The sequence below is a fragment of the Notolepis coatsorum genome (genome assembly GCF_963971535.1).
Source record: "Notolepis coatsorum genome assembly, chromosome: 14".
Classification (NCBI taxonomy): domain Eukaryota; kingdom Metazoa; phylum Chordata; class Actinopteri; order Aulopiformes; family Paralepididae; genus Notolepis; species Notolepis coatsorum.
This window is the reverse complement of record NC_140178.1, coordinates 10,228,113-10,255,887: the sequence shown is the minus strand read 5'-3', so window position 1 is coordinate 10,255,887 and position 27,775 is coordinate 10,228,113. Positions and strand designations below refer to the sequence as shown.

The following is a 27,775-nucleotide window of genomic DNA, read 5'->3' as shown; positions in this document are numbered from 1 at the left end:
TCAACAAGGCACTTATCGGCCGATACCGATACCAGACACATACATCGGTGCACGGGATGCACCGAATGGGAAATTCTTGGCCGAAACCGAAAATAGGAAACAGTTGGCCGAAAACAGAATGCCGAAAGGCCGAAAATGATTCATAGAATAGAATTTTTTTTTACCAATGTTGTTCAGCTACCTGATTATGGAAAAATATATGATTATGGCAAAACTTAACTTAAATAATAAATAATCACTATTATGGGTCCATAAAACATTTATTCAGCACTTCTGAATGCATACAGTACATTAATTCCAAGTCAAGTGGCGGACATCTGTGCTCTACTGAGCGCACCTTTCTAGTCCGCAGATGAATGTGCTCTCTTGACTTTGGCACAGTAGACGCGCAACGTGTATTCTCGAGACTGATAATAATAATAATGCTCTTCAGATTATATTATCAACGACAGACAGCGTCAATGTGAGAAACACAATCCCCCCCTCTTAAGTTAACCGCAACGGGCATATAGTAAATAAGGATATAAAGCATGTTAAAGACGCATTTATTGGACGCGTTGCGCGCTGAGTTTACATAGAAACAGCGCGACACATAGAAACAGCGCGCATGTAATGACTGAAGCCACGTTTTGATGACATCATCACAACAACACGCGTTAGGTTACAGGTTGTTTCTGTTTCGGTGATATATTTTCGGTGAAAAAACTCTTTCGGCCGAAAGCCGAAAGGCCATTTTTGGTCATTTTCGGCCGAAAACTTTCGGTGGCCGAAATTTCGGTGCATCCCTACTAATCAGCAATAAACTCAAATGGGACATCAACACCACTGCCATCATCAAAAAGGCAACTGAGGAAGTACAGAGTCCAACAACGCCTGCTCGTCCAATTCTACACAGCCATAATCCAAAGCATTGACACCTCATCCATCACAGTCTGGTACGGTTCCACTGACAAACACAAACTCCAACGCATCACCAAGACAGCCTCCAAAATAATTGGCTGCCCCCTTCCCTCTCTGGACTCCATCTACACCTCACACACAGTCACCCGCTCTGGTAAAATAGTCAACGATCCCTCCCACCCAGCACACCACTTATTCCAGTGCATGCCCTCAGGTCGCTACAGGTAAATTTCAACCACACACACGCTTCACAAACAGCTTTTTCCCCACAGCAGTTCGAACACTAAACACCCTGGCCCGCCCCGGCGACGCTCATTCAAAATGTGGGGCTATCTCGAGAATGCAGTAACCCCCCTCCTTCCCAGTCCCTAGTGGACCTCTGCTGTTCTCTCTATATGGCTCTGATCAGCTTAGCTTAGTTAGCTTACGCTAACGCAACGTTCATTTCGGTATTTAACGCGACGTGGGCATAAAGGAATGGCGAGGATGCAAAGCATGTTAGATGCATTTGACCCGTTGTGGGGAAAAAAACAACAGGCACTTATTTCGGGTCGCAAAATAGGCGTGTTGTGAAGGGCCAGATTAAACCGAATATATATATTTATTTATATATATATATTTAATTGTATTTGTATATTCTCTAATATTCCCTGATATCCCTTGTATATTCCTTGTACAATATGCATTGAATATCCATTCTAGCCTACTGAACATCCCATAATAGTCTCCATTCTACTATTGGTCGAGACCTTGGTGCCAGGCTGCCATACCCCTCAGACCCAGTTCAAACGTACCGCTCGACATGTACGAACAAGTCCTAGTTCCGCGTAGGAATTTGGCTACCGCACCACTAATGGGACTATTTGTTCATAGTGCGTATATATACTGCGCTACTAAAGTAGGACTTTCTTTTCAGTCCAGTTTCTTACCCTCCAATAGAGTCACAGACGTAAAGCCTCCCCGCGACGCCACGTGTGGGAGTAAGGCCAAGTTCGCCTACCATCGGTATTGAGACATCGTGTATATTAATATTTGAATAGTCATATTTGGCACTATATCGTCGAGTTGGACGTAGTCTATTAAGCTAATAATAGTCTGTTAATATATAGTGCTTCGTGCGGTGAGAATACTACCGTAGTCAGTACCCCATCGTTTCGGGCAGAGAACTGGCTGCTTACCCAGGGTGGTTGACCCTATGTGAAGCTGCACCCGAGGAGCCCCAGAGCCGACGAGCGAGTGGACCTGTATACCGGATTATTCTACCGACGACAGCCCGCCTTCCCAGGCACGGATTATGCTTTGGATACTTTGATTATTCCATGGATAAAGACCCCCGACACTGCCGTGTGTTGGAACTAGGGATGTCCCGATCCGATCACGTGATCGGAATCGGCGCCGATCACGTGGTTTTCATTGGATCGGGGATCGGAGGGGAAAAATAAAAAAAATCGGCCGTCAAAAAAAAAAGGGGGTATTATAATTTTTTTTTTTTTTTATTATTATTATTCAACAAACATGACCATGTTCACGTCTTAAACTCATACTGAGGCCTTAGTTTAGGTTTTAAATTACATAATATATCATCATTCATTTATTTATTGTCACACACAGCAGAAGAAATGTCCACAACAAACACCTTCCCTTTAATTTACACCGTTGCAAGAGTGACGTATGCCGAATCCCTCAAGATACCTACACGCTCACAACAACAACACGTCGCTCCCGAAACACGTTATCCACGGAGTAGAAAAATGTCAGAGGTTTGGAAGCACTTTAAAGTACAAAGTCAAGCCAATCCATTTGCAACTTGCAATGTTTGCAAGGAGGAGATTCCGCGTGGAGGAAAAAACAGAGCCGCGTTCAACACCACGAATCTAATTCGTCACCTGAAAAAAAGCCACAAACAACAACATGGCGAGTACATCGCTGCAACTACACTCCGACACGTTGTACAACCGACACTTTCAGAGACTTTTAAACGGAAAGATAAACTGCCAGAGCAGGGTGACAGGGCGAAGAAAATAACAGCCAAGATAGCTGAATTCATCGCGTTGGATGACCAGCCGTTATCTGTGATGGAGAACGTGGGGTTTCGCCGTCTCATAGAGCACTTGGAGCCACGTTATCAGCTGCCTTCTCGGCACTACTTCACAGACAAAGCTCTGCCTGCGCTTCACACCAAGCTCCGTGACCACCTGCAAGCCATGTTAAGAGGTGTGCCTGCTTTATCATTTACCACAGACATATGGAGTTCTTCAGTGAGTCCAATGTCACTCATTAGTTTCACCGTTCAGTGGATTGACTCCGAGTTTGAGTTGCATCATGCTACATTGCATACGCAGAACTTCCGAGGATCTCACACGGCAGATCGTGTTAGAGAGGCGCTCCTGGGCATGCTTAACAGTTGGGGAATTGAGAAGTCACGGGTCCATGTTATTTTGCGGGACAACGCGCGAAACATGAAGAAGGCCATGGATGACATGGAAGTAACAAGTGTGGGCTGTCTCGCGCACACGCTCCAACTTGCCGTGCATGAGGGTCTACTGTCTCAGCGCAGCGTCACAGACACACTGGCCACCGCAAGGAAAATCATTGGCCATTTCAAACATTCGCCGTTGGCCTATTCGCGTCTGGAAGATATCCAGAACGACCTGAATATGGACATCAAGCGTCTACAGCAGGACGTTGCTGTGAGGTGGAACAGCAGCCTCTACATGTTGCAGAGCATCTTGGAGCAGAAGCGGGCTCTCTGTGTGTATGCAGCCGACTACACCCTCCCAACCACCCTGACAGCCAGCCAGTGGACCCTGATGGAGAAGACAGCTGAGGTGTTGGTTCCATTTGAGGAACTCACAAGGGATGTGAGCAACCCCACTGCATCTGCAGCTGATGTAATCCCTGCAATAACAGGTTATTATTATATAATTAAATTAATTAATAATTTGCTATATTTTAATAATTTAATTTTACTATAAAATAAATGTATTTTATATTCTAAATAATAAACCATTCATCCATTTCATTCATCCAAACAGCCCTCAGACGTGTACTCTCTCTCGAGAGATGACCACTGACCAGGGGGTCAAAACCATGAAGAGCACGCTCCTAGCTGCAGTGGAGACCCGCTTTGCTGAGATAGAGGTGGAGCCACTATACACCATCGCCACTATATTGGATCCAAGATACAAAGACAGGCAAGAATAATCTAAAAAAAAAATTAATGCTAAATAATCTTATCTAAATAAAATGCTGTGTGTTGTCTTGCCATATGTTTGACTGACTTAGTTGTGAACTTGTGGGTAATTGATACATTTATCTACTTTCAGATTCTTCACAAAGTCAGACAACCTGAGGCTTGCCAAGGAGAAGCTCATCCAGGAGGTGGTGAAGATGGAGGACGAGAGGGCTGCCAGAGAGCCAGAGGCCGCAGACGCCAGCGCAGAGCCTAGAAGCAAGACACCACGTCTAGAAGAAGAAGCAAGCACAAGCAGCTGCCTGGGCAGGGTCATGGATGAGATTTTGGGAGAGAATCCGCTCGAGGCCCGGTCTGTGAGCAGTACATCAGCTGAAGTCCAGGTACAGACCTATCTCTCAGAGCAAACCCACCCTAGGAAAAGCAATCCTCTGCACTACTGGAAAGCTAATGTCTCACGTTTCCCCTCACTGGCTGCTGTTGCAACCAAGTTTCTCGGTGCCCCCTGCACCTCTGTGGACAGTGAGAGACTCTTTAGTGCAGTGTCCAACGTCCTGGATGAGAAAAGGAATCGGCTCTCAGCTGAGAGGGTAGAGATGCTGGTTTTCTTAAAAAAAAATCTCCACTTAATTGTGATGCCAGACAGTGAGTAAGAATAGAGTGCAGAAAAAAAGAAAAAAAAAGCGTGTTGGTTGCAATTTTATATCCCATGTTTAAATTAATATTTTATATCCCATGTTTACATTTTATATTTGAATTGTGAAATACGTAGTTTTTCACATTGCATTGAGCTGCTGCTTAAACTAGACTAGGTCATAGTCTAGAGTACATTCACATTTCAAGGGGTTAGGCTTCCCTTAAAAAAATTTAAAAGTGTGTTGCAATTTTATATCCCATTGTTTACAATTTATATTTGAATATATACATGTTGTTTTTCACATTGCATTGAGCTGCTGCTTAAACTAGACTAGGTCATAGTCTAGAGTACATTCAAATTTCAAGGGGTTAGGCTTCCCTTAAAAAAAATCTCATGTTTACATTTTATATTTGAATTGTGAAATACGTTGTTTTTCACATTGCATTGAGCTGCTGCTTAAACTAGACTAGGTCATAGTCTAGAGTACATTCACATTTCAAGGGGTTAGGCTTCCCTTAAAAAAATTTAAAAGTGTGTTGCAATTTTATATCCCATTGTTTACAATTTATATTTGAATATATACATGTTGTTTTTCACATTGCATTGAGCTGCTGCTTAAACTAGACTAGGTCATAGTCTAGAGTACATTCAAATTTCAAGGGGTTAGGCTTCCCTTAAAAAAAATCTCATGTTTACATTTTATATTTGAATTGTGAAATACGTTGTTTTTCACATTGCATTGAGCTGCTGCTTAAACTAGACTAGGTCATAGTCTAGAGTACATTCACATTTCAAGGGGTTAGGCTTCCCTTAAAAAAATTTAAAAGTGTGTTGCAATTTTATATCCCATTGTTTACAATTTATATTTGAATATATACATGTTGTTTTTCACATTGCATTGAGCTGCTGCTTAAACTAGACTAGGTCATAGTCTAGAGTACATTCAAATTTCAAGGGGTTAGGCTTCCCTTAAAAAAAATCTCATGTTTACATTTTATATTTGAATTGTGAAATACGTTGTTTTTCACATTGCATTGAGCTGCTGCTTAAACTAGACTAGGTCATAGTCTAGAGTACATTCAAATTTCAAGGGTTAATTTAAAAGTGTGTTGCAATTTTATATCCCATTGTTTACAATTTATATTTGAATATATACATGTTGTTTGTCACGTTTCATTGAGCTGCTGCTGTTAATTTAATTTTAAAACTAGACTAGTTCATAGTCTAGACTAGAATTATTCTGCACTAAGACAATTTTTATATTTTATTTTATTATTTATGAGTCATTGAGTATGACTGAATGTAAAGTCAAGCTACCTCTGTTACTTGCACTACCAGACCAGTACATTTGTTATTGCTGCACTATTCTTAATTCTGCACTATTTGTTTTACATGGTTATTTTATTTTGTGGTGCACCACTGATATATAACTATACGCTTTATATTTATTTTGTTTGTGCTGCAATAAGTGAATCCTGTTGGATACTGTTAAATAAAAAAATAACAAAAACATTGATTGGATTTTCTTTAGCAGACGTGCAGTCACCTGGTTTTTACAGACGATGGCGCCATTGCTCTATGTATGTTATTGCCATCTCATGAAGCAACAGGCTGGAGCACATTGTGCTGGGAGGTAGGTAAACTCATACTGAGGCCTTAGTTTTGGTTTTAAATTGCATATCACCATTCATTTATTTATTGTCACAGACTCACAGTCACAGAGCAGAAGAATTTTGCCAAAACAAACTAATAGTATCCAGCTGTAGAACGGCAGACCAGCCACACTCAGACCCAAACGCATTTCCTTTGATTTAATTATACATCAAATGATTTATGTCAAGGATTGCAAATGCAAATGCCTCGCTTGAATGAAGTTAACTTTTCACCTGGATAACGTCAACATTCAGGGTGAATGTAATGTGAGAAATTAAGATAAAAAAAAAAAAAAAAAAAAAATTTATTGATCGGATCGGGAATGATCGGGATCGGTAGATACTCAAAATCACATGATCGGGATCGGATCGGGAGCAAAAAAAGGTGATCGGGACATCCCTAGTTGGAACCCCCCCCCCTGGAGAGGACGCAAGGTGAGGAGACGCTCTGCAAGAAGAGGTCGCTTCACGTCTCTCCCCCGTGGACCGGAGAGAGCCGGCCCACAAAGAGTCCACCTGCTTTCATCTGTGGTCCAAGGATCGCCGGCGCATTGAACGGCACTACAGTGGGTTCACCTGGGATACCCTTGGCCGGACGAGGCAGCCGGATTCTACCCCCCCCCCCCCTCCTACTCCTGTCGGCTTACAAGCGACCGGATTAACCCCCTCTAGTGTATCTAGTATAATCATTAAAGTATCATTGCTGTTATTCCTTAACTATTCCAGGTCGTATATTTACCACCTGCGCCTTCAGAGATTGGACATTCTCTATTGATATACCGACGAATACTCCTTGCCATAAAAGTGCATACTATTTCAATTCATAAATGTAATTGAGTGATTAAGTGCTTATTCTACACACCATCGCTGTGTAGAAATAAAGACCTGTTTCTAATTCGTACATTTGTGTTGGATCCGTTTCATCTACGTGAGAGTGTTCATGATAATATATTTATGCCGTGTACTGGGTGGCCGAATATTAAGTACAAAGGTAGTGGTAGTAAGTATCATATCTAGTAATACAGTCAGGGAATTGTACCCCTCAGTTACAATTGGTCCTTCGAGCCGGATGGTAATTAGTGTAATATTAATATAGTGTTATTAATATTGAAATGGCCTATGATGAACACTCCACGAAACGATCCTCCTAACCAACGCCCGCAGCGCGAACGACGGCTCCCTCAGTACTTAGAGGCTTACGCTGTCAGTCAACAACCTAGTCTTCTACTAACAGTAAACGCGGTAAAACTAGAAAGTAAAAGTATGTCTAACCCCAACGCCCAGACTACCCCGACCATAGAGCCCCCTACGAGCTCTAATGTAACTGACCAAGTTCACGGTGGGGACCAGTGGGAACCAGACATGACTTCACACCCCGCCAGTACTGAAGAAGTAGTCCCCGATGAGTCCCGGGAGGAATACAACGCTACCGAGAGAGAACTCGGCACGGAAGAAGACGGGGAGAGCACCGTGGAGATAGAACTCCAAGGCTCCGCAAGGAGTACCCCGAGGGAAGGCTCCCCTATACAACCGCCTTCTCCCAGCGAGGCAGAGAGGACCCTACAGCAGGCCTTCCTCATCAGCCTGAACGCCGCTGCTGAACGCGACCGACTGCAGATCCAGCAGCGAAGCGAACACGAGCAGATACGTCTAGAAATAAGACTCATTCAGATGGAAGAGAATGTGGCCCGAGAACGAGCCGGTGCTCAACGGGACGCAGCGCGCGACAGACAGCAGTCGCAACTAATAGAACAGCTGATCAGACGGACAACACCCTCTCCCTCCGCCAGAGGCTCCAGGAACTCGTCTAGACACACCTCCAGGGCGGCATCCCCTAGCCGAGTAAACAACCCTGAACTTGACCAACAGACGAGGTCTATACCCCCCACAGACCACCTCCCCCCACCGGTCCAAGCGAGACCTAGCAACCGGGAAGGAGCAGCATATCCTGTGGAGAGGCTAAACCAGAGACTACAAGCACTGGATGACCTAACTGAAGACGAAGAGGAAGAGGAGGAGAACCACGCCCGAAGACAGCACAGTACTCTACCGGACCAGGAGGTCCGGTACAGCCCAGGCTATACTCCCGCGGAGCTGCGCTACAGACCCCCGACTCTATACACGGGTGAGCACGACGCACGACCCGCACCGAGGAACAGCACCTGGACAAGCGGGCCATGGTACACTGCCGGTACCAGCCCATACCAAGGAGCGGGAGGAGACTCGCCTAGGAGGCCTCTCCCCCAACGCTCGCCGATGTATCCACAGTCAGCGTCATACATTGGCACGCCTATGGTACCCGACTTCACCCAAGAGAACCGGGCCCAGTATACAGAACTCCGCATGTGTCTGGAGACCATGTTGGTGGATGTATTGGATGAACGCCACAAATACGCCATCCTACTGAAGCACTTAAAGGTACCCCGCGCACATAATATAGCGCTCGCCTACGCGACTTCCACCACCCCATACACAGCAGCGCTGGTAGCATTGGACCAGAGGTATATGCGCATATGGGATTACGTGATCCAGGAGATCCGACACATCGACCGCTTACCCCCAGCAATAGACAATCGAGCACTGGACGACCTGTCCATCAGAGTCTATCAGTCCCTGGTAGGGATGTTGGGAGCGCAAAGAGAGAAGGGGAGGCATGAACTTTACGCCAACTCAAATGTGGAAAGGATTCTGGAGAAGCTGCCGCCCGCTCGTCAGGAGCGCTTTAGGCGGCAGAGGGACCACAGAGACCCGAATGGCCCCGAACCGAACCTCCTCGATCTAGCAGACTTCCTGGCGAGAGAAGTCAGCAGCCTACGGCTAGATACATTCGGACGGAGCACCCCTGGCTCCAGAGAAGGAACCAGACGACTAAATGATGGAAGAAGATCGGTGACTGTGATGCACCAATCGGAGTCAGTACCGAGCAGCAGGAGCCACAGTACCCCCTCCAGAACGGAGAAGTGGAAGATAGTGTGCCCCTACTGTGAGAAAGAACACTGGCTAGCGCAATGTGACTCCTTCCCCAAGCTGAACGCGGAGGAAGCAGGTCAATGGATAAAGTCCAACAAGCGCTGTTTTCGCTGTGCGCGCTCACACATGGCAGCCGAATGCCGCTTAAAGAAAAGGTGCACCAAGTGCGATGGAGCCCATCTGGACATACTTCACGACAGTAACAGACGGCGCCCTTCACCTGCACCATCCAGCCGCAAAGCGAGCGTCATGTACATCGATCCCGCCAGCAGCAGTGGAGCCCGAGTACTCCTAAAAGTAGTGCGTGTGACACTAAGCTACCAGAATAAAGTCCTGGACACTTACGCCGTCCTCGATGACGGGTCAGAGAAGACCCTGCTGCTCGCCTCCGCTGCGGCCCAGCTAGGGCTGCGGGGAAGCGAAACCCAAATGACAATTCGGACAATAAGACGAGATTTGAAGACGATAAAGGGCGAGAATGTCTCATTCTCTATCGCAGCAAGCGGCCAGCCTGAGCGACGGTACCAGATTGCAGACGCTTTCACCAGCCAAGAAATAGGACTGTCGCGGTACACATACCCCGTCGCCAAGCTGATGGAGAAATATGCACATCTGCGCAAGTTACCGATCCCGCTCATAGACAATGCTATGCCGACCCTGTTGATAGGCTCCGACCATGCAGACCTCATTGTCCCGATAGACCGGGTTCATACCGGACCCCGAGGCTGCCCTGCAGCAGTCGAGACCCGTTTGGGATGGACTCTCCAAGGCCCGCTCGCCAAATCTCTCAACCGAAGTACAGCCACTAGATGTCTCCACTCCCGAGTCACAGAGGGAGAAACCGCACTCCTGCAACACGTAGAGCGGCTATGGACCTTGGAACAAATGCCCTTTAAGAACGGAAAGAAAGACATTCGCTCTAAAGATGACATTTACGCCATTCACCTCCTCGAGACAGGGACCAAGAGAGTCCCGGTCAACGGCGTGTTGAGATACGCCACGCCACTCCTGCGGCGAGAAGGAATGCCTACTTTCCACGCCAAGACAGACGCCACAGAACGGTACCTGCTGAACACGGAGCGGCGCTTAGCCAAGAACCCCGCCCAAGAGAGTGTATACCGCGCTGAGATTGAGAAGCTCATCACAGCGGGACACGTCACAAAGATGGACATTAAAGAGGCTGACCAGACCACTGAATCGTGGTACGTGCCCCACCACAAGGTCCATCACAACGGTAAAGACCGCATAGTATTTAACTGCAGCTACCAGATCGGATCCCAAAATCTGAATAAAGAGTTACTGCCCGGTCCCACACTCGGCCCCTCCCTACTCGGCGTTCTACTCCGCTTCCGCCAGGAAAAGGTGGCCATCAGCGGGGACATTAAAGGAATGTTCCTGCAGGTGAGATTAGTAGAGGCGGACAAGCCCCTGTTACGGTTCCTATGGAGAGAGAAGCCAGGAGATGAGCACCCAGCCATCTACCAATGGGAAGTCCTCCCCTTCGGAACGACGTGCAGCCCCTGCTGTGCGACATTTGCACTACAGAAACATGTAGCAGAGGACCCAGCAGCGGACGAAGAGGTCCGACACAGCGTAAAGAACAGCTTCTACGTAGACAACTGTCTACAAAGCCTTTCAACCCAGGAAGAAGCCGAGGCTCTCCTGATTAAACTCCGCGCCTCATTGATCAAAGGCAGCTTTTATCTCAGGCAGTGGGCCAGCAGCGATCCGCAAGTACTGCGCAGCCTCTCCTCCGAGGACAAGGCAGCCAGCAGCGAGACCTGGATGGCTACAATCCCGGGAGAAGCCCAGGAGATGACCCTGGGATTGGTGTGGCGATTCAAAACAGATTCGCTTCACTACAGACACAAGCCCCTGACTACGGAGCAGGGAAGGCCGGCGGCGGCGCCGACCACCAGACGGAGTGTGTACACAACACTCGCCCGACAATATGACCCGCTAGGATGTATTCTACCGTACACCACCAGGGCAAAAATGATTGTACGAGCATTGTGGGACAAGGAGCAGGGCTGGGACGACACCCTTCCCGCACACCTTGCATCCACCTGGAGAGAGTGGGAGATGGAGCTCCACTCACTCCCAGGCGTTAATATGCGCCGAAGCTACTTCCCACCCACGGTGAGGCCAGAGACATGTAAAATGGACTTACACGTCTTCAGTGACGCCTCAGAGGTCGCATACGGATCAGTAGCCTACTTGCGGGCCCAAGACCAGGGGGGAGAGATCTACACAGCATTTGTCCTCGCCCGCTCGAGAATAGCCCCACGCAAGCAACAATCTATCCCACGTCTAGAGCTCTGCGCAGCCCTAGCCGGAGCGCACCTAGCCACGCTCATCCAACGTGAGCTCACCATACCGGTGTCTAGAACAATCCTGTGGTCAGATTCCACGACGGTACTCGCCTGGATCAAATCGGACTCATGCAAGTACAAAGTCTTCGTGGGAGTCAGAGTCACCGAGATTCAAGACTTAACCGAAGAGTTAACCGGAGAAACAGAGTGGCGCTACGTTGATACAAAACAGAACCCAGCTGACGTCATCACCCGGGGGATGCCCCCGGATGACCTCACCCGTCGCAATGTCTACAGTGACGGCCCCGCATTCCTAAGACTCCCGGAAGGACAGTGGCCCATGCCTATCCCGAGGGAAGCAAGTCCAGAGGAGGTGGAAATTAAGAAGTCTGTGTTCTGTGGATTGAGCACCGTAGCCTCCACCGACCCTAACATAGACGATTGCACGTCCATAGAGAGTGCACAACAAAGAACATTCCTGCGGTACCACCCGGAGCGCAAGTCCCCCGCTGATATGTCAGCAGCTAACTACGAGGAAGCAGAATTGCTTCTACTGCAGCGAGCCCAGAGAGACTCGTTCCCCGATGAATTGGCCTGTCTACAGGGAGGAAAGCCCGTCCCATCCGACAGCAGATTAATTCACCTGGCCCCCGAGAGCGACGCTCACACCCTCATCAGAGTGGGTGGTCGCCTACGCAGAGCCCCCAATCTACCGGATGACATTAAATACCCGATCGTATTGAACAGCCGACACAAGGTCACAGAGCTGATTATAAAGAAATACGATGAGGATGTACATCACGCAGGAGCAGAAAGAGTCTTCGCGGAAATCAGACGTCGTTACTAGGGGTGGGACGATACATCGATCCAGATCGATACATCGATGTAATTATCAACGATCGAATCGGATCGATGCAATGTAATAAGATCGATTCATATCGATACTCTTATTTTGAAAATCCTGTGGCGAGTCTCATATCCGCCCAAGAACAACAGCAGTAGCTCCGTGTGTGTAGACGTTACAGCATAGCATTCTCCCTTTCTGTGTGTGTGTGTGTGCGCGCGTCTTTGGAAAGACCAGATGAGGTCAGAGGAGTTTGATGTTTAAATGTTATTTAAACATAAACAATATAATACATAATAAATGTAGGCCTATCATGATCATGCAACATCAACAAATTGTTGTAGGAACGGTTTGGGAGAGGGAGGTAGGGAGGGGTTTTAGGTTGAGTTCCAAAAAATGGAGCTTAAAGTTTAAAGCTCAATATATCAAAACGTGGCACTTTACAGTGAACAGGAGGTCTATTTGTATTAAAAACAATAGATTGATTTTCCTTTAAATGTCTGGAAGAGCTCAAAAATACAAATGTCAAATGATATTTTCGTTACCTTTTTTACTTGATCTAAATGTTACTGATTGTGTTAAATGGGCATATGATATCATCTCATATCGATTGCAGGCACCTGAATCTAATCTAATCGTATTGTATCGTGAGAGACTTTGTGATATCGGCAAATATCGTATCGTTGTCCAAAGAATCGATATCGTATCATATCATGATGAAACTGGTGATTCCCACCCCTAGTCGTTACTGGATCCTACAAGGAAGAGAGGCGGTACGACGCTTCCAGCGAACATGTCTAGACTGCCGCAAGTGGCGCGCGCAGCCCAGCATACCAAGGATGGCTGACCTTCCTCCATGTCGCCTCCGAATCGGTGACAAGCCATTCCACTCAACGGGTATGGACTGCTTTGGCCCGCTGCACATAAAGAAAGGAAGAGGAACCGAGAAGCGGTGGGGTATTGTATTCAAATGCATGACCACCAGAGCGATACACATCGAGCTTCTCCCGACCATGAGCACAGACTCATTCCTTATGGCCTTCCGTAGATTCACATATAGGAAAGGAAGACCGTCTACCCTATTGTCCGATCATGGGACAAACTTCAAAGGCGGCGAAAGAGAGCTGAGAGAGAGCTTCCAAGCTATGGGCCCAGAACTTAAGACCCACCTCGCTCCAGCACAGGTTGATTTCCAATTCAACCCCCCAAACGCACCCCACTTCGGTGGCACTTGGGAACGAGAAGTGCGCTCCATAAAGACAGCCCTGTACGCAGTACTTGGGGCCCAGACTGTGGCGGAAGAAGTCCTAATGACAGTCCTCACGGAGATTGAGGGAGTACTTAACTCGAAGCCCCTCGGATATGTCTCCAGTGATGTGGCGGATATCGACCCAGTTACCCCCAACACACTCCTGATGGGGCGGCTAGATCCTGCATTACCACAGACAATGTACCGGCCTGAAGAAGCGAACGGCCGACGAATGTGGAGGTACAGCCAAGTATTAGCCGACAAGTTTTGGAACAGTTTCCTACTGCACTACCTACCGTCTCTACAGACCCGCCAGAAGTGGGTAAAGGAGAGAGACAATTTGACAGAAGGAACAGTCGTCATGATTATTGATCAATCACTGCCCAGAGCTATGTGGCCGGCCGGCCGCGTAAGCAAAGTGATCACCGGTGCCGACGGCAAGGTCCGAGCAGCTGAAGTGCTCGTCCAGGGTCGCACTTACACCCGTCCCGTGGCAAGGCTCATAGAACTGCCTCGACTCCCAGACACAATCGATGATGACCATGACCCTACAACCCTATGACTTTGTGAAGTTGACTGACCCCTACAGCAAACCCTTATGTGTAAATAGACAACGCGATTAATCTGTCTCTGTTTAACTGATTAGGTCTGGGACCTATTCAGGGGGTGGCTGTTGTGAAGGGCCAGATTAAACCGAATATATATATTTATTTATATATATATATTTAATTGTATTTGTATATTCTCTAATATTCCCTGATATCCCTTGTATATTCCTTGTACAATATGCATTGAATATCCATTCTAGCCTACTGAACATCCCATAATAGTCTCCATTCTACTATTGGTCGAGACCTTGGTGCCAGGCTGCCATACCCCTCAGACCCAGTTCAAACGTACCGCTCGACATGTACGAACAAGTCCTAGTTCCGCGTAGGAATTTGGCTACCGCACCACTAATGGGACTATTTGTTCATAGTGCGTATATATACTGCGCTACTAAAGTAGGACTTTCTTTTCAGTCCAGTTTCTTACCCTCCAATAGAGTCACAGACGTAAAGCCTCCCCGCGACGCCACGTGTGGGAGTAAGGCCAAGTTCGCCTACCATCGGTATTGAGACATCGTGTATATTAATATTTGAATAGTCATATTTGGCACTATATCGTCGAGTTGGACGTAGTCTATTAAGCTAATAATAGTCTGTTAATATATAGTGCTTCGTGCGGTGAGAATACTACCGTAGTCAGTACCCCATCGTTTCGGGCAGAGAACTGGCTGCTTACCCAGGGTGGTTGACCCTATGTGAAGCTGCACCCGAGGAGCCCCAGAGCCGACGAGCGAGTGGACCTGTATACCGGATTATTCTACCGACGACAGCCCGCCTTCCCAGGCACGGATTATGCTTTGGATACTTTGATTATTCCATGGATAAAGACCCCCGACACTGCCGTGTGTTGGAACCCCCCCCCCTGGAGAGGACGCAAGGTGAGGAGACGCTCTGCAAGAAGAGGTCGCTTCACGTCTCTCCCCCGTGGACCGGAGAGAGCCGGCCCACAAAGAGTCCACCTGCTTTCATCTGTGGTCCAAGGATCGCCGGCGCATTGAACGGCACTACAGTGGGTTCACCTGGGATACCCTTGGCCGGACGAGGCAGCCGGATTCTACCCCCCCCCCCCCCCTCCTACTCCTGTCGGCTTACAAGCGACCGGATTAACCCCCTCTAGTGTATCTAGTATAATCATTAAAGTATCATTGCTGTTATTCCTTAACTATTCCAGGTCGTATATTTACCACCTGCGCCTTCAGAGATTGGACATTCTCTATTGATATACCGACGAATACTCCTTGCCATAAAAGTGCATACTATTTCAATTCATAAATGTAATTGAGTGATTAAGTGCTTATTCTACACACCATCGCTGTGTAGAAATAAAGACCTGTTTCTAATTCGTACATTTGTGTTGGATCCGTTTCATCTACGTGAGAGTGTTCATGATAATATATTTATGCCGTGTACTGGGTGGCCGAATATTAAGTACAAAGGTAGTGGTAGTAAGTATCATATCTAGTAATACAGTCAGGGAATTGTACCCCTCAGTTACAGGCGGACTCTGAAGCAATGCTGTCTAACGTTAACACACGCTGCTACTGAGCTACTGTTGTGGCGGCCGGGCGGATATGCATTGCTCACCAGGGGATTTTCAAAATAAGAGTATCGCAATATGAATCTATCTTTTTACGTTGCATCGATCCTATTTGATAATTGATAATAGATAGATATATCGATCTGGATCGATGTATCGTCCCACCCCTAGTGTCTATTAGGGCTGCAACTAATGACTATTTTGGTAGTCGACTAATCTGTCGATTATTTTTTCCGATTAGTCGACTAATCGATAAGTAATTATATTAAAAAAAATATATATATATATATATTTTTTTTTTATAATATTTTTTTTTTGCACTACCTATCTTTGTGAAAGTGGCTTCTCAGCTCTGGTCCAGCTGAAGACAGAGCAGAGGAACAGATTGGACATTGAGCATGACCTCAGAGTTGCTTTGTCTACCATCACCCCAGACTTTGAGACTCTTGTCAGGACCAAACATCCCCAGTTATCCCATTAGTTCCCCCAAACTTACTGTCGGTCTGTTATGTTAAGCTAAGAAGTCTTCAGCTGGACCAGAGCTGAGAAGCCACTTTCACAAAGATAGGTAGTGCAAAAAAAAAATTATAATAATAATAAATAATAATATTTTTTTTAAACGACTAATCGACGCAACAATTCCTCGTCGACAATTTTTTATAATCGACGTAGTCAATTATGCCGACTAATCGTTGCAGCCCTAGTGTCTATACCGGTCGAGTTTAGACATATCATAAGCTATTTGGCTGGCTGTGCACATATCTTGTGCAAGAGTCAGGGCTGTACGCTAAGCTTTTTCACTAGGGGCACACTTGCCCCTAAATGAGAAATTTAGGGGCAAAAATATTTTTTAGGGGCACATTTTTAAATAACAATTTTACCATTATTTATATCGATTGTTTTTGATTTAAAGAAAAAAAGAAAAAAATATTTTATATAATTTTTTTTAATAAAATATATATATTATATAATCATACTTGTAGTTGTATTATCTGCGAGACATCGCCACCACGCAACAAGTCAAAATGCTCGCTATATGCAACCAGCTCCACTGTCTGTGTACTCGAGTAGCCTCCAGCTACGGCCAGGATTCTCCGGAGCTGCAGCTGGACCCTATACTGTAGCCTCCAGCTACGGCCAGGATTCTCCGGCGCTGCAGCTGGACCCTATTGACTATATTCAGCCTGCCCTCAGCTCGAATACGCATCGACTCAGTGTTATAAGACAATGATATCAGGAGCTATCTGTAGCTATTAGTATTTAGTTTAATGGGACGTTTCGTTTTGAACAGTGAGCTAACGCGAGTTATCATGCACTACTAGACTTGCTGTAGCATTTGTTGATATCAGTAGCTAGCCAGCTGGCAGGCTCACCGAGGTCCCAGTGTCCCACTAGAGACTAGTGTTTACAACAGCCATGGGTGCGGGAGGGAGGAGGAGCAGCAGACGCCGCAGCTCTCTCCGTATGTCTGAGTTCAGTTCAGTTCGGCTCACTATAGGAGGTTGAACGTGTCGAAAATATGAAGCAATACTAACTTTACTTTTCTTCATAACTAAATGAATCAGACAGTCAGCCAGTCTATCAGAGTGAGTGCTCAGTCGATTGTTCCCGCTGATCATACCTGCTGAGTGCTCACTGCTCAGCTCGCGTGAGTGACGTCATCGCGTCATCACACGCCTTGGATAATTTAGGAGTGAAATGCGAATGCAAGGCTTGAAAGCACTACTCGCAAGCCCGCCCCCAGATAATATTTACCAATCGCAACGGCCAATTAAAGGGGCAATTCGCGATAATCTCGTCGCAGTGTACAGCCCTGGCAAGAGTCACCATGGTTCTCAGCAAAGGGCTTAACTTCACGTGACATCATTTCTATGCAACACCGGTGAGTCGGTAAGCATCACACCTGTGGGCTCACTCAGAAATGTTGTGTAACTGGTTAACAGACACAAGACTGACCGTTTAAGGCGTGAACCAACGGAATGAGTCAGCCGGATACATCTTTAGACTTTAGACTTTATGTAACTGTACTAGCCGGCTCTGCCTGCAGCATGTGCTCTCAAATTGCCCAAAGACCGGCTATCAGTGAGTCTCCCCCTCCTAATCTGTGGGATTTCAATCAGTTCCATCTAATAAATCTTTGACTTGCCCCTTTCCTGAAGAGAAGTCCCATGAGGGTAGGCCAACACGTTGCCAACACGTTGAGGCCTAACAAAAATAATGGTTTGTTTCCGGTTGCCGACCGACCCTGCAGATTTATGTGCGACCCAATTTATTTTATGGGAGTTTCTATTGGCGGAAGAAAATACGCATTTTGTAGAGCGCCCTTTGTTCCAGTAGAGAGCACCAGACTCCAGCAAATGGCCGCAAGCTACAGTGTCAACATGGATGTGTGCACCGTAACCATTGTTTGTTTGTGCGGTGTGCCTCCTAAAATAGTCAGACTGGGTGCAAAAACATTTGAAGACGTGCTCCTAGAAGTAAAACAGTGCACATGTCGCTTTATATCAGCAGCTGGAAAAGTGGATAGAGCGGACAAATGGACAGACATTGCCAACGATGTATTGTCAACCACCACCCAGCTTGGGTCCCAATGCCGGCGCCGTGTTAAGCTTATTTCAATTCAAGTACTTAGCACTGAAGTGCAAGGCTCCAGCGCCAGAACCTGTACCCTCCACAAGCCAGTCTGCCTTCGACTTGCTGTTTCGTGCACAGCAACGTATACATTTGCCTCCGCTGAGAACTGAACAAAATAAAAAAGACGAGTTGAGGAATGCCATTATCAAGTGCCTCCAAACCAGGCAGGTGGGGTTTTCTGTCCAGGCGAGCACAAACCAAGGCTCAGAATTGGTGACCGTGAGTTAACTATTTTACTAAAATGGAACGAGTCTCTGTCTGTATGTACTGTATCGTTCTGTCATACTAATTGTTAGGAAGAATGAGGAGGGGTTTATGCTTCTTTGGGGTTGTTTAATTCGATTGATATCGGTTACATACAGGTGAATACCTCACTCGTCATCACACACAGCTGCTTTTACACGTGTATTCCACAACAACAAACTAACTTCCGGTGCCACCCCCTATCTCTCCCGGGCGGAAACACACCCCCAGCTAACAGTGACACACACAACATTATTACAGTAAGTTTCATTTTCATGCAAGCACTGTTTCTGTAATAGTATGAATTTGAGATCATATTTTTTACAATCAAGTTTAATTAAATAGTAAAAAAGTGCAGTCCATGTCAAGAATGAGAACAGCTCTCTGACGTCAGGATATTTAGTGAGTATATTTAGGGGTGGCATTTTTAGTACTACCTTTGTACATTGTACTTTTGTAGTACAGTGTCTTTGTATTTTAACCTTTAGTACATGTGTGGTATTTAATATAATAAAAGCTTTTTGCTGGGAGTCGGATGTGTGGTATATCTGGTTGTGGATTTCATCCTATTCCTAGATCTGACTAATAACATACATAAATATTTCTTCTTTGATTTGACGGGCAGTGGCAATTTCTAGATCTTTCAATCGCTCCATTGAATGATCAGAATATTGGCACAAAAGGTGTGAATGACAGTCTGACATTTTTATATAAAAAATAAACTGACATTTCAATTGTTATGTGCTCTAAATATGTACATGTCAGAACTTTAATACTAGAAAAAAAATTCCCTTAGTATCCAGTTGCCGTGGGAAAGAATCAAATAAAATAAAATAAATTCCCTACATACCCATGGCCAAACTGACATCCAACAGGAAACCAGCAATATTCTTTTTTATGCCCGATGGTCATGGTCCCATCTTGGAAGACCTTATGGCTCCACCTGTGAGTTTTTCCCCAAGATTTAGATTTTTAGAAGTCAATGAACTAAATAAATGCTACTTTGCCTTCAATTCCCATCAGCCCTTCTGTTTTTCCCCAGGAAGAAAACGTCCGCTTTTCCCTTACGCTTCCTCTTTCCGTCAATGGGGTCTAGGTATGAAAGTGTCCGCCTTATTCTCTTGATAAAATCTTAACTTAGCGAGGTGTAGCCCCCGCTTAGCTCCGTGATGACATGGCCTGGTATGGCGGTGCATGTTGACCGTTTACTGGTAATTGTACTCCAAAACACTATTTCTTTCAATACAGCCATGTATCAAAAACATACATCTCCCCAAAACATTGGGGGACCCTGATGTAAACAAGACGAAAGTATTGCTCTGGTCTGCATCCCCTTAATAATTGTGTGTATTGAGCCGTACTGTATTGTACCCATTCTGCAATCTGTTAATAAAGTTTTCAGGGAAGAGAAATGAGGAGCTATCCCAAATGTGGTGAGGTATGCCACTTTATTCTCCCCACAAGTAAATTGCTTTGCTATCTCACTGTCAGGAAACATTGTTTGAAACATGGCCCCCATGTCATTACATGAATGGTAGGAATAGTGGCTGGTTACAGCTTTTGTTGCCCAGCATATTTCAGCTTGAAGTGTTGGATTAGAGGTAACAAATGATTTAATGGTGCCTGTGGTGTTGCTGGTTGACTGGTTCTTGGATGAGCCTGGGGATGGTAGAGGGGCAACTCCACTGCAAGCTCCTCCACTGGCTGCTCTGGCTCTCACTACACTGCTGGTTGTTGATGTGGATGTAGCTGTGCTGCTTGATGCATTGCTTGTCTGCTGGAAATAATCCACTAATGCAGGACCTGGATTTAGACGTGCTTTCATCAGAATTTGATGCTTCTTCCCTAAATAAAAAGGAGCAGCATGTTATAAATAAAACAAAGTGTTTTATTAATTTAATCTCACTGGTTGCACTTAACTTTAAGAGTATTTATTGTTTAATGTTGACATCTAATCTAAATGGATCATTATGATATTATAAATGTATATTTCATTTTCCATTATAGGCTACTGCCTATGAATTTTAGACTGAGCCTAATGATGGCCTGGAATGAACCAACTACCTTAACATTATTATCCATGTAATTAACTGTAAAGGTCACGTTAGCTGTTAGATTGCATATTCCATAAATAAACATGCTAAAATTGGCCTGGCTCGTCACGTTTGATTGAAAACGTTATTAACAGATTGCAGAATGGGTACAATACACTATGGCTCAATACACACAATTGTTAAGGGGATGCAGACCAGAGAAATACTTTCGTCTTGTTTACATCAGGGTCCGCCATTTTCAATTCATCATAACATTTATGACATACACGACATACAGGTAGACAGTACGTTACTGCGTTCCAGACTACAACTGCTCCACACCAGTTCCACACCAGTCTCCGTAAATGTTCCGTTATAAAAATAAAATACCATTTCAATACACAACAAGTTTTCGTGTTTTGAAATACATGGAAGGAAATTAGCTAACGTTGATTTGCCTAACGTTACATGCTACAACACTGCGGTGAAAAACAGAGTCCGGTAAACACGAGTTTGTAATTCCATTAGTGTATTTTGCCTGTTACTTGACTATTTCGATTATTGAAGTGGTATTTTTATAACAAACATTTACGGAGACAGGTGTGGAGCACTTGTAGTCTCGAACTTAGTTACCTGGCGAGCCAGGCCGAGACACGTTAATAACACCCATGGCTCAGTGGCTCACCTTTCAACGTGGCTCGAACGTGCAGACTCCCCCAATCCCCATGGTAAAAATCTTCAAGTCCTTTCTGCATATTTTGCACACGGCTACTCGAGGATGTTCTCCTCTGAATTATATTTGATATCTCCGAGCCAGAGCTCATTAAAACGGCAGCCTCCCGGCATTTTGGCCACACACACACGCGCGCTGTTCTCAGATGGCACAGGTAAAAACACTACGGGGTGGGGCCGAGCCACATTTCATTTTGCATGAAAGGCGAACGCAAAATAGGCTCGCGAGTCGCTCCGACTTATTTTATTTCTTTGTCTAAAAACCAAACTATTCAGTCAGATAGCGATTTATTATTAAAGTATAAAATGCAATTACAATTTCAATAACTTTCCAGCACTTTATACACAATTCAAGCACATTTAAAACCTTGAAAACAGCACATTGAAATACAAGCATTTTCAAGGATTTCCAGCACCCGTACGAACCCTGATTCATATATGGGCCACAGAGCTTCATACCATGTGACCTATCAATGTTTTTTCTAGGGCTGTCTTAAATGCTTCGAAGCTTCGAACGTTCGATTCGATGGCACAAGCTTCGAACATTAAAAAAAAAATCGAAGTTTAAAAAAAAAAAAAAAAAAAAAATCAAAAAGAAAATTCAATTTTTTTTTTTTTACTTCGATTTGTGTGTGTGTGTGTAGGTGTGTGTGTGTGTGTGTGTGTGTGTGTGTGTGTGTGTGTGAACTACCCATCCCAGTTAGGACAGCCGAATCCCGTCCAATCTTTCACCGTCGACTAAAGACTCACTTCTTCAACCATTATCTGAAATGATAAAAAAAAAAAAAAAAAAAAAATCTAACCGTGACTAACCTTACTGTCATGCACTTGTCCGAATAAACTAACCTACACTGTAACACGCAACACTTTGATGAACATTGTTACTCAGCTGATAGAGTTGTACCCTTCTTGCTGTCTTGTCGTACAGAACTTGTAAGTCGCTTTGGATAAAAGCGTCAGCTAAATGACTAAATGTGTGTGTGTGTGTGTGTGTGTGTGTGTGTAGGTGTGTGTGTAGGTGTGTGTGTGTGTGCGCGCACCTTGTAGAATTCCACACATAAGAAAGAAAGATACTGGGATGAATAAACAAAATAGGAAATAAAATGTAGAAATGCATGCAATACATAAATAAATATGAATCTCCATATATGAAATATAACATTTAGATAAGGTGCTACTGAGATGTTTTAATGAGTTCTTTGTTTTTTTGTGGAAGTTGCCCTTCTTAAAAATGCATGAACATTCACTGATAATTGGTCTGTAGTGGAGTCTACAAGGTCTACATTGCCGGACCATGTAGAATCCGGACCTTGTAGACTGACATAATTCTGTGCATAGTTTAGTCTACACAGGCCATATTTCAAATAATCAAAATCTTACTTCATTCATCTTAAACATTCTTGATTTGGGGGATTGGTAGTTCCCATGAAATCTGAAGTTGTTCAAACGACAACAGCGATCCACCTTGAATTAAATCACACAGCCGAGTGAAACCTTGTTGGATGAGTCAGTCACGAAAGGGGCTACTTAATTAATTAATCCAACCCACTTTATTTATAGAGCACATTTAAAAACAACAACGTTTACGAAAGTGCTGTACAAGTCCCACAACAAAAGAAAAAAAATAAAAAAAAATATTAAAAAAAAATATTAAAAACAAATATTTTTTTTTTATTTTTTTTCGAAGCTTCGAATTAAAATCGAAGCTTGGCCCCGAAGCTTCGATTGCCAAAAAAAGCTTCGAAGGTCAGCCCTAGTTTTTTCATTTTCCAGTCAACATTGTCGTAGCAGATTGTTTTTTTATCGCTTCATTTCCGTTTTCTAGCATTTGTTTTCATGGAAAAATGAAGACATTCCATGATAATCGCCCTTTACTGAAATATTCTAGAATGTTGTCATTTTTCGGCCATGTCATGAATCGTTTTCAAATAAACGCTAGATTATCGATAGTATATTATGTGTACGCATGCACGCTCTGACCGCGAGCTGAAAATCGGTTCTCCCATTTCCTGACCGCTCGCACAGTGAATCAGCCATATCATAAAAGCTTATATCTCCATGAAAACAAGTCTGATTTAGGGCTGGGCGATATGACGATATTATATAAATATCCGAATATCGGGTACAGTTCATTAACGATACACTTTTTTTAACGTATCGTGGATATCGTGATGTTTTGCCCAAGAGGATTGTGTGTCGCGTCAATCTGGTCCACCCCGTTCAAACAACGCCGCTCCCACACACACACACACACACTACTGCATCAAAGTTAGTACTTATGATTAACAAAGGCATTCGTTTTGTGGCATTAACGTTATATAGTTACACATCAGCGTATTTACCCAAACATAGCAACGTCCGATGACGACATAGATAGCAAGCGTTACTGTTCATATCTCAGCCCGTGCCGAGTTGTGCGTGCCCATTCTGCGGCATTCAGGAATGTAAAAAAAGAATAGCGCTTGCCGATTGGTGCTAAGAACAGCAGGGCGGGTACAAGCGGTGTGACGTAATTGGCAGACTCGACTGTCAATCAAAATTATTCAGTTGCCGGCTGAATGATTGAATGAATGAAAACGTTATTAACGATTGCAGAATGGGTACAATACAGTACAGCTCAATACAACAACAGTGGACTGGAGGATGAAGACCAGAAAAAGACTTTAGGCTTTTTTACATAAGGGTCCTCCATTTTCAATTCATCAAAACATTTAGAGACATACAAATATACAGTAGTTTCATAAAAATGCTAAAATCCTATTGATTGATTGATTGATTTAAAACTTTATTAACATATTGCAGAATGGGTACAGTACAGCTCAATACATACAATTGTTAAGGGGAAGCAGACCAGAGAAAGACTTTCGTCTTGTTTACATCAGGGTCGCCCATTTTCAATTAATCATATTTCATATCTAAATCATATAATATATCATTGCTAAATATATGCAATATATAATCTAATAATCCAATAATCTAAATCTAATATATAATATAAAAATGCTAAATGCATGGGTATTTTATTTTGTCTTTAATGTTAGTTTGCAAACTCAAATACTGTCTTGGTAAGCCTCATAATGAATTGTTTGGGGGAAAAAAGAAAAACATTGTGATGTGTATCGTGTATCGCCGAAAGGTCAGAAAATATCGTGATATCATATTTAGGCCATATCGCCCAGCCCTAGTCTGATTATCCTAAGACTGGTAACATAGATTCCTTACTTGAGATCAGATGGTATCCAAATGGATTATTCCAATTCCTGATCGCCATTCGGAAAAATCGATCCTTTTATTGATTCACCGTGTATACTGTAAAAACACATAAACCCCGCTGCTCTGAGGCTCACTAGTGGAGCTGATCAACCCCGGCTGCGTGAGTGAGAAGTAAAATGTGGAGTCAGGGATTTTTTTTCTCATTCATTGAGTTCAATCCAAAAGGGTGAATTACCATCTGGGAGACGATAGGGGGCGCTTTTTTCACATCTGAGCGCCTGGAGTGGTTGAATTTCCAACGGTAGACTCTGTTGATGAAATATGATTTCAGATCGCTAATAAATAAAAAAAACGAGAAAATACGAGAAAACTCGGATTGGGCAATCAAAGTGTTAATGCTGACGTCACACTGGGTACAGGGCAGCAGGGGCTCTGAGACTCACAGGCAGACGGCAGGAAGCAGAGAGCCTTCTTGTTACTACTAGCCGAGGAGCTAGTCTCTGTTTCACCTAACACTATTGCTCCGTGATCATAGCCATTCATCTCTAAAGCGAACCACTATTTGTAAAAGCCACAACCATGTTACCATATTTGTAATAATGTAAATCATTGTGTCGTTGTACATATTGTGTATATAACGTTAGTAGCTAGCTAAGTTAGCTAACGTAGCTTAGCTTAGTAGCCAGAATTCTTCTCTTTTTGTATCACAAACAGTACTGTATTTGTAAATCTGGTATGTCATAACTGTATAGATGTAGCAGTACTGTCTATCTGTATGTCATGTATGTCATATATGTTATGATAAATTGAAAATGGGGGACCTGATGTAAACAAGACGAAAGTCTTTCTCTGGTCTGCATCCCTTGCAGGGTACAAAATAGTTACACGCCCAGCGCCATTGGCTTGTAGATTTATTCTTTGGCGATTAGAATTTAAGGTCTGCCCGCCACCTGGCGGCTAACAAAATACACTGCATCTACCGCTTCTCCTCCGCTCCAATCCACTCCCTCCGGGCCGCTCACAGTGGTTTAACACTGATGTAATATACATAGTACAATGCCAAAGCAACAGGTGGCGATGTACAAACATGAAGGCCATTTTCAACCAATGAGAAGGGTGAACCTGTGATATCCTGTTCAGGCTTTGTCACTCACATCCTGTTAGAAAAAATGTTGACGCCATTGTTGTTGTCGTTAGCTTACATGCTAACGTTAATGGCAGCGACCATAGCATTGTGGCTAGGCTAGCTATCATCGCTTAATAGAGCTAGTGAATGGATAAACAACGTTATTTAACATTGCAGAATGGGTACAATTACAATGCGGCTCAATACAAACAATTGTTAACACTTTGGTTGCCTTGGGTTAAATTAATGATATACCATAGATTGCCAGCGCTATTTGTCTATGGAGAAAGTCCCCTTCTTTGCAGGGCTATAACTTTTTAAATTCTATTGCTACATTGCCATTATTAGGGCCCATTCAAAGTCCTATATGTATTGTTCATTGTGTAGCAACGTTAAACTTTTTCATTCACATATTCATAGTAAAGTATGGTCTAATGTATAAGTATGTTTTCATCTCTTTCTGCAACTTTCTCCAGAACGTGATATATAGCCCCAAATGCATTATATTGATGATGAAATACAGTTTGATGGCAATCAGCGCGATATAACAAATTCCAACTAGACGTACTTCTAGAAGTTACTACACGTCATCTGATGTTGACCGGATGGGCGAGGGGGCGTTTATAATTCCGTGGGCAGCGTTATACCAATCATCTAATGTGGGTCAAATGTTGATAAAAGCAGTTAGTATCGAAGATGGTAACGTTACACGCTGAAACTCACCCCAGTCTCCGCGCGCCGTTGGGCGATCATCGTCGAGTAGAAATTTTATCATTATGGGATATATTATTACCCGGTCCATCTCCAGCTTGTATAATGGTATATACGTCCAAATCATGTTGTTTATCGAGTTATTGGCAATCGATCGCTATGTAGAGTGACGAGCTAGAATGCCGGAACCTATACCGAGTGGCCGGAAGTAATAGGGCCGACCAGCAAAACCTCTACTGCGCTTCCTGTTAAGCGGTTGCGCCGATCGGCCACCAGATGGCGCTCCTGAACCGCCAGAGAGCTCAGTGGGTCCTGCTGGTGGACCTCAGGCCAGCGGAGGGGGAATATGAATCCGATTCCAGATTTTTGAAATATTGATATAAGGACGCTGTACAGCGTCCCCCGGCAACTTTAGCATGGCCAGCAATGACGCTGTAAAGCGTTTTTAGGCAGTCAAAGTGTTAAGGGGCCCAGGGGGTGTAGACTGTTGTAGTTTGAGCTAATTTACACCATGCTAAAAAAAAAAAAAAAAAAAATCTACCGAGCGATGTGGCGCGGGGAGCGCTCGATTCAAGGTGAGCGAGCGGAGAGCGACTTGGGGGCGGGGTCAACATGAGCGATTAGCGGAGCAATTCGTTTCCTTATATCGCTTCCTCCAGGGTTCCAACTTGTGTTGACAAAATGCAACCCTGCTCAGCTACGGGGAATCAGCGCTCTCTCTCTAGACTAGAAAGGTGCACTCAGTAGAGCACAGATGTCCGCCAGGGCGGCAGCCACACATAATAATAATAATAATAATAATAATAATAATAATAATAATAATAATAATAATAATAATAATAATAATAATAATAATAATAATAATAATAATAATAATAGATTGGATTTGTAATGCACTTTTTGTTCACTGGGATCCCAAAGTGCTACACTACATGGTTAAAACAGTTAAGAAAATAAAAATAAAATAGTTATTAGTAAAACAAATAAAATAAAATACAGAATAAAAAGATAAAAATAGAACATAGTTAATTAAAAACATAGTATAAACAGACAATTTAAAAACAAAAGCGCAATAAAATTAAAATAAAAAGCTAACAGTCAAAGGCCTTTTTGAACAGGTAGGTTTTCAGGCTTGCCTTCTCTCTCTATCTATCTATCTATCTATCTATCTATCTATCTAT

At 44.2% G+C, this 27,775-nt stretch overlaps 2 protein-coding genes across 3 annotated transcripts in view; one reads left to right on the top strand and one right to left on the bottom strand.

Moving 5' to 3' along the window:
* LOC311240399 (uncharacterized protein) overlaps positions 1–27,775 on the top strand; it is a gene marked incomplete at both ends in the record, with an annotated part of 536,458 nt that overhangs the window by 471,561 nt on the left and 37,122 nt on the right. The window lies entirely within an intron of this gene.
* Positions 1–27,775, bottom strand: part of LOC311240182 (uncharacterized protein) — a 66,669-nt gene that overhangs the window by 22,004 nt on the left and 16,890 nt on the right. Inside the window, exon 2 of one of the 2 annotated variants that reach the window (XM_084328724.1) lies at positions 19,630–19,722. The exons of the other annotated variant lie outside the window; for it this stretch is intronic. The gene's annotated coding sequence lies outside the window, so the exon portion shown is untranslated. The remainder of the gene's footprint in view (positions 1–19,629; positions 19,723–27,775) is intronic. 2 annotated transcript variants of the gene reach the window in all.